This window comes from Nicotiana tabacum, chromosome 10, assembly GCF_000715075.1.
Source record: "Nicotiana tabacum cultivar K326 chromosome 10, ASM71507v2, whole genome shotgun sequence".
Lineage (NCBI taxonomy): Eukaryota > Viridiplantae > Streptophyta > Magnoliopsida > Solanales > Solanaceae > Nicotiana > Nicotiana tabacum.
Window position 1 is genome coordinate 158,333,009 of NC_134089.1, and position 15,552 is coordinate 158,348,560.

Genomic DNA, 15,552 nt, shown 5'->3' on the forward strand with positions numbered 1-15,552 from the left:
TGAGGTCACTTTAGGACAGCTGAAATTTTACTTCTTTTATCTTGAGGAGGTGGTAATTACTATGTTTGCTTGAGGAAAAGCAAAAGCTTAAGTTTGGGGGAGTTGATAACTAGGGATTCTAGCCTATTTTATGCTCCTTTTTGCTTAGGTTTTGGATTAAAAATGTGTACAAGTATAACTGAAAGCTAACTTATTGTGCTTGCTTGCAGTATTTGGTCAAAAAGAGATAAGAAAGTCAAAACCAGCTCATAAAGGAGTGAAACCTGCACAAGTTCAAAGCTGAGTCAAAAGGGCATTGACAGCAAAGAAACAGACGTGGACGTGGAGGGTCCACCACTGAGGCGGTCTTGATTACGCTCACAATGGTGGCAAGGTTCAGAGAGTTGTATTTAGGCTTAACAAGTTACCACTGCCCGCGGTGAAATTGCGCGGCATTGGTGTCTCTAACACGGCTGCGGTCAAGTTCTCGCCCTCAGGGGAAGTGAGAATCAAAGAACTAAGTCTGGAGCTCAAATTGAAGACCGCGGTCCACGCTCATATTTCGCGGCCGCAGTTGGAGAAGTGCTGAGGCGGTAGTTTTTCTACTCCCAGCGGACTCAAGTTTAGAACCAGCCAACAAGAGAAGAACTGCGGGTCCGCACTTGCTTTTGCGCGGCCGCGGTAGTCCAAGCGCTGAGGCGGCCCATTTTCCACTGTCAGCGGAATCTCCGTAGGGGCAATTTTGTCCGAAAAATTTAGCTGTGTATAAATAGTTCTTTTTCAAATTGTAAGGTCATATGTTGTTTTAGAGACCACGTGAACAGCCATTTTTAGCCTTTTTGAGTAATTTTAGAACATCTTTAGCAATTAATCTTAGATTTTAATCTTGTAATTACTTTTTATGGCTTATATTTTATCTCCATATTTGATTTCTTCTTTGATTATGAGTAGCTAAACCCATTATCTAGGGTTGTGATCCAACCCTAGTGTGGGTATTTAATGAGTCTTCAATTTTAGGGCTTAAATATTTATGGGTTAATGATATTTAGCTTGATTTATGCTTTAATTGTTGAATTAGTGGTTGCAAACACTTATTTGTGCCTTTTTGACTTAGGCTCTTCTTGATAAAGAGAGGTTAAGTCTAGGAAATTCAGGCTAACAAGGAATTGGAGTGCTGCATTCAAGAGATTGATAGCCCCAATTAAAGGGTTAATCCTAGAGATAATAATACCCAACTTGAGTCAATTTTGCTTGCATTTTTTAAACACCCAATTGGGCTTGAGAAAACCAATTAGGGAAAAGTCACTCAAACTACCGAGAGATATAGAGTGAGCAACTATGTGCAATGATTATATCATGATCTCAATCACAACAAGTTTGCCCTAAGTTTTAGACTCTGTTAGATACCTACCTAGGTGTATGTCAGTTCCCTAGTGCCTTTATACCAATTGAGAAAACTTTACAAATATATCATACTTAGCTTATTTTCATTCTTCATTAGTGATTAAAAGTAGAATAGTAACCAAAATAAAGCATGATTAGAAGTGTAATTAAGAACATCGCACATAGCTAGATTAGATAGAAACCCAATTCCAAACCAATATTAGCTCTCTGTGGATTCGATCCCGACTTTTTGGGTAAAAGCTGCATCAACCACTCTTGCCATTCTATAGTGGTATAGGGTTGGAGCCGATCACTTATCTAGAAGTTTTAATTAGGAACCTCTTGTAAACCATAAACTTTCAGTGTTTGTGTCGTGACTAGAGCTAGTCATGAATTGAAGTCTTTGTAATAGGTGTATTGCAAAGTGGCTTGTAATAGGTGTATTACAAGTTAGTGAGGGATTAAGAGTTTAATTCCTAGATTGCATAGATTGTAATCTGAAGTTTGCTCATAGTGAAGTTCAAATCCTACCAGTGTAGGTCGTGGTTTTTTCATCCCCTTGAGTAGGGATTTTTTCATGTAAAAGTTCCATGTTCTATTTGCTTACTGTCACCTTAGCATTCTCTGTGGAAACCTATGTAGGACCTGGTCTCTATATAGTTTGGTGGACTCATATATTCTATCACTTAGACATGCTTGAATATCACTTTACAGGAATGAATAGCATAGACATCCTTAACTGCTAAGAGTAAAACTACTTATGGAATAGCATTACGTTTATGTATCGTTACTTTGATCATGCCAAAAGGAAGAAGGGATAGCCTTAACATACTTGATCTGATTCTCTTAACAATCCCTTTAACACATGTCTTTGCAAAAAACACGTAACGCCAGGTCAAAGTAAGGGAAAAATTCGTACTTGATATTCTTGATATCATAGCACGTTATTTCTTATCCAACTAATATTCACTCCATACTCTACATCATCAAACAATTCTTTCAGCCTTCTTCTTGTCATGTCTTCCAATTCTCCAACTTATATCACTAATAAAGAAACCGAAACAAAGGTAATTATCCAAATACTTTCACGTGTAAACAAGGTATCTTATGTGTTATGACTCATCATGCACATTGGTGCCATCTTGGCCTAGATTAATGCCATATGGAAGCCTATAACAAAATCTTTATCCACTTAATCCTGTTTAATACCATAATTATCCCCATAATTAATTAATTATTCCCAAAATTAATTAATTACTCACATAATTAATAATTATCTCAAATTACTTAAAATACTACTCACTTTTAACCTACTTTATACACCTTAATATCATAGTTATGTGGTACCTTGTATGGCACTATATTATAAATACTGGGTATTATAGCTTGGACCGTATTTTATCCCAAATTGTCAAACTTCGACGAAACTCATTTTCTTCGATTCACTTACCCTCTCACCTTCACGAATTTACTTATAACTTATTTAAAATGGCGTACTTATAACCTCGAAAACAGTCTTGTCCTCAACCTAAAATACTACTATTAAAATATTAAAGTATTAATAAATCATGGTATCATATAAAATTAATACATATACTATTATTTTATTAAAATCTATACATGTAAAAATACATATATTTTCTCAACTTCTAATTTTCCTAATCTCATATAAAGAGTACAGATTTTTGTATGCTTAATTCTTAAAATGGTAAAAATATAACCTTCTTTTTTTTGTGAGGAAATAATTTCTATCTTTACAATAAAGAAAATGTCATAAACTTTCTCATATTATGTGTATAATTTAAAGCATATTCAAAATTAGTAATATTAATAACTATATAAAATCATATTTTTCAAACTTTTTTTACAAAAATGTTCCACTCAAAATATCATATCAAATGTATATAACGGTATCAAGGTTGTTAAACTTACGGGGTCTTACAATAACATAATCACAAATTCTTTATAACCTTATGAATGGTCTTAATCCCTTCAAGCTCATATAGATTACTACGACTCATCCTAATATTAAGTACGGGATGTAACACTTTGATATTGAGTTATTTGCTTAATTACAGTTATGTATTCAGTCGCATTCATCATTACATATCATATCTTAGTCTTTGTTATTGTATATTTTCACATCTCATATAATTGATTTGGCTGCTTAGCATGAGTGTGGTGAGCTCGAGAGACTGGAGAGATTGATGTCTGAGTGAGGTTGAGGGCCTGATTTTGAGGATATCGATACTATAGCACGTGAGTTGTCTGTGCAGCATATGAGTTGTCCGTGCAGATCCAAATATTGATGCTATAGCATGTGAGTTGTCCGTGCAGCACGTGAGTTATCTGTGCACATCCAGATATTGACACTATATCACGTGAGTTGTTCGTGCAGATTATAGCGCTTGAGCTGAAGGAGCCCCTACGGAGTCTGTACACCCGAGTAAGCGCAGTTGCTAGCAGTTATTATGTTTGGACTGGATTTGCCATGTATAATAATGAGTAATTGAGTGTGTCGAGTGATTGAGCATAATGAGTAGAAAGTGTGAGACAGTGAAATTGAGTACTCTGAGAGTGTGAGTACATAAGTTCATCACTAAGATACAATGCATTTGACATGCGTACTTGAGATACATGCATAGAGATGCATTTTCTTCTGCTACCTGATTTTGGTGACATTCATGATTTCACTTGTATATTGACACATAAGCATAGAGATGTATATTCCTCTTGCTACCCGAAAATGAAACATCTTGTTTATTGTTGTAAGATTTTTGGGGAAAATCACACTTTTCAAACTTACTCATACATTTTTCGTGTTATCGGTGAAAGATTTAGAATTGACTGCTATACTTGAAAGGCATGCCTATTTTTCCGTAAGTGTGAGCAAGTTGAGCATCTTATCTATGAGTTATTTCCTGTACCACTTTTATAATATTATTATGAATTGTGGCTGGTTAGTGGAGTTGGACTTTGACCCTTGTACCGGCTCATCACAACTTTCAAACTACGGTTAGGTTTGTTACTTGTTGAGTACATGGAGTCAATTGTACTCATACTACACTCATGCACCTTGCGTGTAGATGTTGGATGTTGATGTTGTTGCGCACGTAGGGAGCTGGATTTGAAGATGTATCTGTGTTTCGGCCATAGCTACCTCTTGATCTTGGTAGCTTCAGAATTTTCATCTGTTCATGTATATTTCAAACAGATGATGTACTTTATTTTATACCTGCTTTGTAAATTCAAAAATCTTAGAAGCTCATGATTTGTACTACCAGTCCTTGAGAAATTCTTTGTATTAAAGCGGTTGTATTACCTTTTCTTCTCTTAATAAATCTTATTAAATTGGATAGTTGGTTATTTCTTACCTAGCGGGTTGGATAGATGCCATCACGACTAGTTGGATATTGGATCGTGAAAAGTTGGTATCAGTGCCCTAGGTTTATAAGTTCTACGAGTCATGAGCAAGTGTCTAGTGGAGACTTAAGGATCGGAATGATGACGTCCATACCTATCTTTGAGAGGCTACATGGCATTTAGGATAAATTTCCCATCATTCTTTCTTTATCATGCGACATTGATTCAGCTTGAAGCGTATATCCTTTGAAATCTCTTCCACGCAATTGTGAGCGCTCGATATCAACTATGTATCAACGGCTAGTGATTCCATGGATGGGGTGCGAGATGTGATTTTTGTGTGCTGATGATGGGCCAGTCTGGAGGACTTAAGGCCGGGTTTTGACAGTAGCTTGAGCACAGGGATTTCGATTATGCGAGCAGGTGCTTTTGGACTTATATTTCTCGATGAGTGGCTGGATGGCTCTATGATGAGTATGATGTGACTGCGAGATGTGTTCAGATGGTTTGATTGCGACAAGAATAGTATGCTTGAGATGTAAAAAGGACTATTGGGTATTTGATCGTTGTCTTGATGTGACGTATAGTCTCGAGTTATGAGTGTGTTGAAAGTTTTTTCACGTTGTTCTTTCGTGGGGTGAAGCAGATTCATATGTTCGGTTGACGAGCTTAGACTCGGGAAGATGTATTGAATGCTTAGTGGTTATGGTCGTGGTAGGACATAAGGGCTGTCAGTTTGGGGTTGAGCGGGTGGGTTATCTCTTACGGGGTGTCCAAAAGTTGTGTGATTCCTTATGTTGTTTTTGTGGAGAGTTCTCTCTTACCAGTGGATTATATGTGTTGCAATTTGAGTTTGGATCGCTTGAGGAAGTTGGCTTGACTGTGACAAGGATGAATGCGATATTTGTAGATAATTTAAAGTATTAAATGGTTGGCGTTGCACGAGCTTATGAAGGACTTAGTTGAATATCACTACAGTATTATGGCAGGAATAGAGAATGGGTATACTAAGTTATCGACTGTCTTTAGCTATGTCTTTGATCTAAGTGGGGGAGACTATTATCGATAATTGTATTTCATGATTATGTGTTGTACTGGTTTTGGTTTGAGGCATACTTATGAATCAGATATGACTTGTAGAGGTCGATTTTGAGGATGGCTTAAGTAAGGAATTTTGGGATGTGTGGTGTATTACACTTTATAGGTATATGAAAATCGTGGAATGATTTGACTTTGCTATTCATGACAAATGTAGTGTGCATAGAGTAGGGGTTCACTCGGTTATTTAGAGGTGTGGGTTACTTCTTCAGGTGTTGTTGTGCTAATGAGGCATAGGTCATTTGGCCCATTTGGGCAGTGCAATTGAGATTTAGGCAGAATGGGTGACTCTCGAGAAAGTTCTAATGGATTCAAGATTTATATATAGCAATTATGAGTTTTTCCGAATTGGTATATGGCTAGGATCTGAGATTTACATTGGATGGTGTTGATGCTCGCGATATTTCTATGTCATTATGAATTTTACATTTCGATATCAAGAAGGTGAAGGAAATGACTTTAGACTCACAGAAGGTCTCTTTAGAATGGGTATCTTGGTTGTGATACTTTTGGGGTACTTAAGAGGGAATTCAACGGCTTATGAGCCTTAGGGCGGTGTGGTTCTAAGTCTTGTAGGGTGAGTTTTGGTTAAGGATTGTGGTATTCTGGCAAGGAAAAGTGTCACCTTAAGGTTGATTCGGAAGGAACTCAGAGAAATAGGACAGTTTGGTAGTAGGTTGGGAGCAGATATGGTGATTCTTATGTTATATGAATTTGGAGACTAGGAGTTCTCAAAAGCAGATTATCTTGTGGTTGTAGACTGTAAAGTTGTGGCTAAAGCTAGCCAGATGATAGTATGTGTTATGATTCAGTCATTGTAGACTTTCGGAGGGTTATTTATCTATTTGTGGGTGACAAGAGTTGATTTCGGGTCCATTTGTGGGCACAATGAGGATGTGTATTCTACACCGGGTCAGATTGGTTAACTCCGTACTTCTATTATTGAGGGATGTTCCATTCGATTAGAGTTGAGCTTATTCGTATTCTGATATATTCTATGATTTACCCTTCTAATCCATGAGGGGTGGTGATTCCTTGGTTATATGCACACATGGTGCGGTTCTATTTGGGACTTATAGCGGTAATTGAGCGAGATGGGTATTAGGGTATTGAATGAGTGATTGTGCATTGGTTATGTTCTTTCCAGACTATGGTATTGTGTTATTTGTTTCTATGTGGTTATGGTCATGCATCTTGGGTACTTGATGTCGAATTATGCATGGTCTTTGAGTTAGGAAATGGTGGCTTGAGGTATTTTATATAGACCAGTATTTGAATGGGGTCTAGGGGTGGGCATCGGTCGGCTCGGTTCGGTTGTGAATATTATCGGTTCGACATATCGGTTATCGATTTTTAAATATGCTAAACTGATAAGATATCAGTTATCGAGTATCGGTTAGTCAGTTATTGATCCTTATCGGTTCGTTATCGGTATACCCGATAAGAATAAAAAAATCCAAAAATTTATATTTTATTATATAAATCGTGATCATACTGTTAAGAGAAAGGGACTGAATTTTTTCTCTTAAGAAAAGAGGGATTAAATTCCAACTTTAGAAAAAGAAAAATTTCTTTGCATTTGAAAATCCTAATGAATGATCTAAACTTTCATAGTTATAAGTTAGTAGGAGTAAGGAATAAGACATTCAATAGTCTAATCTTACTAACTTTCTTACTGCGGGCTGGCATAATTCACATGAAAATAATAAAAACTTAATCTTATAAATACTAAAGAATCAGTGCAACAAAAGAAATAAATAGAAAAATCAAAAATCTGAACAATTAATTCTTTTAAAGTTTAGAACTAAAAATCTTAATTGAAGAATTAAGATGAGAAATTCAAAAATGTTTAAAACTTACTCTAAGGATTAAGGTCTAAATATGAAGAGTAACTAACGAGAGATATTGAGAAAATGAGAGAATGAAGCCGTAAGGTGGCTTTATATACTTAGTGAGTGAAATTATAATTTTATTAACGCTTATTGGGCTGTCGGTTAAACCATTAATAAAATTGGGCAAATCGAGACCCAAACCGAATACCCAATAGTCAAATAACGTTAAATTGTTATCGAACTATTTACCCAATACTGATATCGATAACCCAATAGTATTTTATCAGTTTGGGCTATCGGTTATACTCGATATAAGCCCAGCACTAATGGGGTCATGCATTGCAACAGAGTTATGTTGAGATATGATCCTTTGTGTTAGGTTCGTGTATCTTGGTTCTACTATGTATGATGGATTTGTAGCATTGCGATTGTGGTGGTACTTTTTGAACTTGCGAGATGGTTTTCTCGTTTGAGTCATTTTTCATGATTGAGTACATTTGGATTGTTGCTTATTGGTGCACGGATTGCACAGTTTGTGGCTTTAGGTTGTATTGATATGGAAAGTTACTAGAGTGGTTGTGTTTGATAAGATGAGGTCATTGGACCTAGAATGGATACTATCAGATTTGATTACGGAAGAATAATATCGGAAGTTGGCTTACGATTTGGCTTTGGTTCTTATGAGAGCTCCATGACTTATTGATATGATAAATAGTTATGAGTTTCTGCATGTTTCATAGATCATCTGCAGTGTATAAAGGTTTTAGAACGAGGTTTTGTTTGATATGAGGTTTATTACCGATATTGGGATGTTTTGAGCAGCTACTATGATCGAACATTTTGCTACGAGTATGTGAGTCATGTGGTATGTCATGTGAATGCATCTTAGGTTATGGTTGTGGCTTGATACAGCTTGTTCATACTTATACAATATGTAGATGCGAAGTTCGGGTCTTGTAAGAACTTTCGGACATTGGAAATTGGATTATGTGGTTTACGGGCTAAGGTTGAAGTAATGATCTTCAGTTATGTTGTGTTGTCGGGCCTATATGGAATAGGGAGACGTGGGATCACCCCCAGGTATGTGCAAAATGGGACCACATCAGAAGTATTCAAGGCTTAAACAATAAAAATATAAATATATGAAACCTCACCATCAATTTATTATACAAATCGACAAAAACCCTAGCTTTAATATGTAGGACCAACAAGACAAGGACCACCACAAATAAAAGTAATATAAATAAATCTAGAAAGGTATAACAAATAGCTCTGATAACATAAAAACATCACATGCAAAAGACATAAACTTGTCAGTTTCCAAATATTCTCCAACCCTACAATTTAGTAACTTAAAGTTGTAAACACTTACTTTAATCGAATGATATTGCAAGATAGTGCTGGAAATCAAAGTTGTTTATGTTTTGTGCGCACCAAATTGGAGCAAACCATGAACCCTAAAGAAACCCTAAAATCGCTATTTGATGGTTTAGATAGATGAAATGAGAGAAATGGTAAAACTGAGTGTTTTGTCGTTGGGTATAAGGTAAAAGAACTGACCCACATAAAAAAAAGTGGGTCGAATCGATTAAATTGGTCAAAATTTATCCAAATACAATTTTTAGCCCTACTGAGCTTCGTGGCCAAATGAAAGAATGTCACATCATTTAATGAGAGGCCCACATGAAGTGTCGTTAGTCGCAAGGGCAATTTTGACAATAGAATTAACGCCCTATATATTTTCAGGCAAATAAATGGACGGGAGTTTTTTGTAAAGTATTTAGCATACGATAGGAGTATTTTAGGCTTTTTTCCCCTTAAAAATGTAGGATAGATATACTCACTTAAACAAATTAAACAAGTAAATTCTATTCCGTAATAGAATGCAAGTGGTAGATTTGCTATGTATCTAAATATATTGCCCACTTTAAAGGGTATGTTGGATAAATTTGGGATTCATGTGGGATTGGAATTTGGATCAAGTTAAATTTTCAATTCAAATTTACTAGTCTAATTAATCAAATTCATTCTGATCCAGTCAACAAGTTGATTGGCCTAACATTTAAGGTTTTAGGATTTCAGATGATTTTAGTATTGCAAAATTTAGTAGATATTTCGGGAATGTGACGACAACAAAGAAAGTAACTATGAGTCTAGAACCTAAATGTTTCTTTTTTGGACTCAAAATATATAAATAGGTGGGGAAAAAACTTAGTGACCAAAGTATATAAAACGTCCTTTTGAACCACGTTTTACCTTAACATCCATTTGGGACGTTTTATATAAAACGCCTTTTGTAAATACGTTTTACCTGAAGCTGATTGGACATTTAGTTAAAACGTGGTTCAAAAGGACATTTTACATAAAACGCCTTAATAAACCATGCCTCTTCAAATACCGTCCCCTTCCCTTCCCCCACATTCAAAATCAGAACCCCCATTTTAAAATTAGAACAGCAATCCCCCTCCCCCAATTAATGAGATTAAAAACTCAAGTGGACCCCACCCGTCCCATAAAAAGTAAATAGTGTTGGCCCCACATCCTAGCTAAGGCCTTCTTTCGTTGTGGTTGCTCGTTTGGACTAAAATCTTCAATTCTTCAACATTCCAAAAAACATAAATCGAGGTACTCCGATTTAATTTTTGTCGAAACTCGTATAAAAAATGCATATTAGTTGTTTTACATGTGTTCTATGTTGTTTTGTATTTTTTGCGATTAAACTAGTATGTTATCTTTATCCGAACTTAGATATTAGTGTGCTAAAAAAAATATGTAAAAATTGAGAAATCATTATTATTTGTTAAAAAATGTTAATAAGTTTTTTTTACTGTTGTATATGTATTTTCATGAATGTTTTGTAATTAAATGTATTTGTTATTTTTATCTGGTTTATATTTTTTATTTGCTTAAAGACCAGTAATATAGTAACCTTTTAGGGTAGTAAAATATAATGCATTTTAGCGTAGTAAAATGTAGTGCATTTATCGTAACAAAATATAGTGCCTTTTAGCGTAGTTTCCTTGTAGTTTAAGTATCTCTTATACTCAAATATACGTCAAAATAACTGATAGATCAAACATAAACTCTATCCAAATATTTTCCGGATATCTTGGTGCTACTGGGCCGCAAATATCGAGCCTGGAACCCATATGTGAATATTTAATAATTAAATATTGTATAATTATAAAAATTAATTATTTAATTTACAAACAAACATATAAAATTATAAAACTAATATGTAAAATAATAAAACTAACACAAAGAAAAATTCAGGATATCTTGGTGCTACTGGGCCTCAAATATTGAGTCTGGAACCCATATGTGAATACGTAATAATTAAATATTTTATAATTATAAAAATTAATTATTTAATTTACAAACAAACATATAAAATTATAATAAAATAACACATACAAGAATTCAGGATATCTTGGTACTACTGGGCCATAAATATCGAGTCTAGAACCCATATGTAAATATTTAATAATTAAATATCGTATAATTATAAAAATTAATTATTTAATTTACAAACAAACATAAAAAAATTATAAAACTAACATGTAAAATAATAAAACTAACACATAGAAGAACTTAGGATATCTTGGTACTACTGGGCCTCAAATATCGAGCTTGGAACCCTTATGTGAATACATAATAATTAAATATTGTATAATTATAAAAATTAATTATTTAATTTACAAACAAACATATAAAATTATAAAACTAACATGTAAGTAATGTTGTTTAATTTATAGTAGACGACATAGAGGTGCCACCTATTCATCCCAGACCTTCCAGCGATGAGCTACTATCGTTACAGGGCGATCATAGGTCCGCCCACATATGGGAGGGAGAGTTTACTGACCCAGACTCTCCGCGTCAGGAGAGTGCACGACATGTGGGACTTTCTGCATGACAGGGTTATCCATCCTTGTGTAGTCACACGCCTGCGGGAGATGGGTTTCTACAGGATTTTGGAGATTGCGCGGCTGCAACTCGATTGGTCTTTGGTCACGTTCCTGATAGAGCGGTAGAGACCGGAGAGCACACATTCCACCTGCCCATTGGCGAGGCCACCATCACACTGCTGGACATGGAGGTTTTATATGGGATACCAATTGATGGACACCTGTTGCTTTGCCGCAAGGCATGAGAGAGATGACAGGTATGTAGTACCTGGACATACTACAGCGACTCACTGCTTTCCAGCCACAGGATGAGAATGTACTGGCTGGGACCAGTCATTTTTTGTTGACGACTATTCGACAGTATTTGGAGGCATTGCATCCTGACATTGATGGCGATACAGCGGATTATCATGTTCACCGGTATAGAGGTTGTTGCTAGTCTGTATGTTTGGAGGGGTCTTGTTCCCGAACACTTCGGGGAACCTGAACCTAGTCAGCTTGAGATTTCTTCATCATCTTGAGCAGCTAGATGATTTACCCTAGTACAACTGGGGTGATGCTATTCTCGCCTACTTGTACAGGCAGATGTTCCGGGCGAGCATGGGCACCCAGAGTGATGTTGTTGGATTTTTGTCGCTACTACATGTGACAACATATTCAAATACTCTATTCATTTTAACATACCAAGTAAAAATATATCTTAAATTTTACGTCAACTTTTCATGTTAGGTTTGGGCCTAGGAGTGGTTCCTGCAGTTGCAGTCACCTCTACCACCATTAGATCCGGATGTACCACCTCTGTTGCTCCCTCTAGCTAGGAGGTGGGTTCTTCGGCGGGGACATACGCACGAGTACGAGGCTCGGCATAGTCTCTCCTTGTGCAGGGATATCTTGGATTTGCTGGAGGGTGCACAGGTAAATGTATATCTAAGTTTACTTGTCATAGCTTCATATGTGTTGCGTATACTCATGTTTTCTTTTCTTACTTAATAGTTCATCTAGACGCCATATAGCGACGCGTTGATAGCTGGCTCGCCCAATTATTTCTCGGTCGGCTGACCTATGTAGGGCTCTTCCGTCCCGTTGATCTGCGTTGATATTGTCGAGCATCATGCTACCGAGCGAGTACTTCACCAGTTTGCCCGTCCGTAGCTCGTACCGACACCGCCACCTAGCATACCACACATTACCAGCGGGATGATCGTTCCAGGTGGACGACGCATATTTGGTATGGCTAGAGGAGCAAATATTTATTTGGGACCAGCGATTTGACCTGATTCTGCCCCCCTTCACCTAGTCGCCCGGATACTGAGCATGATTATATGGGCTGGTGTCACAGCATTACCCGAATTTTCATGGGGAATACCATTCATCGAGTTACCAATCGGTACGTTCCATACGTCGGGAGGCACGAGGCACCGGTATGTTATTTGGTATTCTTACTTAAAACTATGACCTAGCGTACTGTAATTTATATTTTACATGTTGTGCAGGCTATTAGCCTACATTTATTCCACTAGTTGGGATTGTAGATGCAGCAGCATGCAGGCGAGAGAGCGACCATTTTGGACGAGTATGGTCGGTAGGTTACAGAGCTGGATGCCCGGACACTGTAGCGAGCATGAGAGGACGAGCGCTTAGTGCACGTCCCTGCTTATGAGGCACCAGAGCACTACCATCGAGGTAGTCCTGTTCTACGAGGTAGGGGAGCACGAGGCAGGGCTGTCCCACGAGGTAGGGTTGTCCCAAGGAATCGGGGGGCCGGCATAAAGGTGGTCCCCAGCAAGGGGGCATTGAGGCACCTATTGAAGATGTTGGAGCTGATCTACTAGGTGACCTTCATCAGCCAGACGAGCATCACAGCATCATGCCGTCATTCAGCCTTCAGCTGCCGATCACTCCAGTGACTTCGCAGGTGACCCCGTCAGATCCATTGTTGATTACGGGCACAAGCTTTACCGGAGAGGATTTGGATTAGACTTTCAAGACCCATCGACCGCTGTTGAGGATCGGCCGACCCGAGATGTGGATAGTGGGCGCCGGCTGAGTTATGGCTCATCATCGATGGGTGCTAGGGATCTTTCACAGGCGCAGGTATATTTGTATTACTATTAAATTTAAATATATTTTTATCTCATTGATTCACCATAAATAACTTTATAATTTTCTTATTAAGGTTTCATCCCCGCCCGTCACGGAAACCTCTTTGTGCGATGCTGACCTCGATGCGACAGGTACTTATATTCAAGAGCCCGACGAGACCATGGTAAGACAATTTAAATTTATTTTGACTTAACACGTACATTGCTAATATATATTTTTATATACTTAGCTGACTTATTCTTCTGTAGGTTGCTGATGGACCGACGACCCCTTCTACCGATCCTGCCAGCACTGCTGACGATCATGTTGTAGCGCATCCTGCGATAGAGAGGCAACGCGATGAAGATGATCCTGATAGCGTATTCGGTCGGGATGGGATGCGCCTCAGGCCAGCGGTTGCATTGAAGCACACATGTTGTGGGATACATTGATTTTTTTTTTTGTATTTTATGTAAATAATAACAATAATATTTTATGTTTACATTATATGCGCGTTATGTTTTTATTTTTTCGTTTCTTCTTTATTTTAATACTACAATACAAGCACAAACATAGCAACTTAACATAATTTAAATTCAGTACAACTAATGAAAACACATGACATCGGAAATATAAAGATAAAGTACTACACTCAACACATACATGCAATTGTTTAGTCACGACCGCCTATTATTCTCTGCTCCAACCACTTAAATTTCTCTTCCAGCTTATTGCTTTCTTCTTCCGCCTCTTTTAGTTTCTCCTTCAACTCTGCAATTTCTCATTTATATTCTCGTTCATATTCCCACTAATTTTTGGTCAAATCATGATAATACTGCAAAGACTTTTGTAGCATTCCTGCTTACAGGGTTCATCAAACCATCCCTCAAAATTACAAAAATTTCCGTTGTTGCCTCTAAACCTGTTCACACACATCCAGTATATGCGCCCAACTTGACCATCATCCCAACAGTCCACCAACATATAACATTTGCCACATTGGAACATTGGTACATAAATGCATTCAAACATTTGTTAAAGCGGAAAAAACCCTGCTTTTATGGAAAGTTTTGCTATTTGTTATGGTTAAGCGCAAAAATAACTAGAATGCACCCGTTATTTATAGGCAAGGCAACACACATAACGTAGTATTTAACCGCAGTATGTTCATACATAACATAGTATTTAATCGTGCTATGCTTTGCGTGTTAAAGATTCTTTCGGATACAAAACAACTTTTCTGCAGGCGGATAGCTTTTCAGATCGACAAGACAACACACAAAACATAATATTTAACCGTACTATATATGCTCACACACAACGTAGTATTTAACCGCGCTATGCTTCGCGTGTTAAAGATTCTTTCAGACACAAAATAGCTTTTTCGCAGGTGGGCAGCTTTTCATATCGACAAGACAACACACATAACGTAGTATTTAACCGTGCTATATATATTCACATATTTATCAAACATCTTCTTCCTCTGACAGTATAGTTTTCTAATAATTTTAGAGTGAAATTCGAAAGTGAACGTAAAAATTTTCTATTTTTTAATCCAATACTATTTTTTATTACATGAACGGGAGGGAGAAATTAATTAATTTACTCAACTAAAAAATATTAAATATCAATAAGATTTAACAACAATGGAAACATAATTTTATTTGATACATCTTGCAACATAAACAAGTACATACACTTATTACAACCACATTACAAAAATAAAGCACTACGTGTATCCTTGATAGTTGGGCACATTAGATGAACTTCCACTAGGAGCTAGCTTACCACCGCCACCCAAATCAGCTGAAGGTCATTTATGATGATCGTGTCCTGTTTGCGAACATATGCCACATTTACGCGCATAAACGGTATCACCAACATCCATTTGGTTTCGTATACACGTT